General features: G+C 44.3%; 1 long non-coding RNA gene across 1 annotated transcript in view; it reads right to left on the bottom strand.

Annotated features, from left to right (window-relative positions):
• Positions 1–768: 768 nt before the first annotated feature.
• Positions 769–1,279, bottom strand: part of LOC116075455 — a 2,102-nt gene continuing 1,591 nt past the window's right edge. Inside the window, exon 3 of the long non-coding RNA XR_004112551.1 lies at positions 769–1,048. This is a non-coding gene — a long non-coding RNA (uncharacterized LOC116075455). The remainder of the gene's footprint in view (positions 1,049–1,279) is intronic.

Here is a 1,279-nt window from a genome sequence, read left to right as displayed (position 1 = left end):
GAGCAAGCAGGGGAGTTGGGGGGGGGCAGAGCAAAAGCTGAAGAGTTGGCTCAGAGGATAAGAACACTGACTGCTCTTCTGGAGGTCCTGAGTTCAAATCCCAGCAACCACACAGTGGCTTACAACCATCTTGAATGAGATTGGATGCCCTCTTCTGGTGCGTCTGAAGACAGCTACAGTGTACTCATATAATAAATAAATAAATCTTTAAAAGGGAGAGAGAGAGAAAGAGCCTGCACTCCCAGCTCCAGGGCTGACTCACAATTATCTGTTGCAGGGTATCTTATCACATTGTAAACCCAGAGATTGTGCTATGTACTGAAAAACCCTGTTTCTAGTTGTGGTGTGCCTCAGCCTTTAGCACACACCTTTAATCCCAAGTAATGAAGGTAAAGTTAGTTTGTGGAAGGAAGCAGCCATGTTTGAAAGTGATGTCTAATTGAGTGGCAGATAAAGTGATGAATCAGAATAGGATGTGCCCAACTCTCACAACAAGAGAGAGGAGAGAGAGGAGAGAGAAGAGAGAGCTGTGCAGAGAGAAGAAAGGGGGCAGATTAACTGTGAGAGTTATAGAGAGAGGGTGCAGAGACAGAACAAGCTAGACACAGGTGAAGACAGAATGAGCCAGAGAACCAGAAGGATCCAGAAGATTAGAATAGATTGTCAAAGTTAGTATGAGGCCAAGCAGAGCAATTCAGGAGAAGCTGATAGAAGCCAGATTGAATCAATCAACTTGGAAAGGAGTTTGAGCCAGAACAGCTCAATAGAACCAGCCAGTCAGAGCTCAGAAAGACCAAGAAAGGGTGAGCTTATTCACCAGTAAGTTTTAGGGGCTGAAAAACCTTCTAGGCCTAGATTAAATTGTACAGAGGTTGAAGGCTACCAAGACTAGGCCTGGGTTAGCGTACCGGGTTAGCAGTAAGCCTCAAAAATGACAATTGCATCAGGAAATAAAAATTACTTTTACATTTACCTGTTACTGCAGATACAGGGGCCCTGAAGTCCTCCACTGCTCTCCATGGTCACCCATACTTATGTGCACAGACACCTGTAAATAATTTTGAAAAATAAAAGCAAATCTTTAAAAATGATACAAGTAGCATAAGATTTCCACAAGTAATACTCCATCCATAATGTCACTACATTCACCTGTCACCATTATCTAGTTCCAGGAGATTTCAGCACCCAACTAAGTAACTGACAGGCATTCTGAGTCTGGACATCCCCCTCCCCCAGCCTGATGCTCTGATGTTCTGAGTCTGAATCCCCCCCCCCAACC

This window comes from Mastomys coucha, unplaced genomic scaffold (genome assembly GCF_008632895.1).
Source record: "Mastomys coucha isolate ucsf_1 unplaced genomic scaffold, UCSF_Mcou_1 pScaffold3, whole genome shotgun sequence".
NCBI classification, from domain to species: domain Eukaryota; kingdom Metazoa; phylum Chordata; class Mammalia; order Rodentia; family Muridae; genus Mastomys; species Mastomys coucha.
This window is presented reverse-complemented; position numbering and strand designations above follow the sequence as displayed.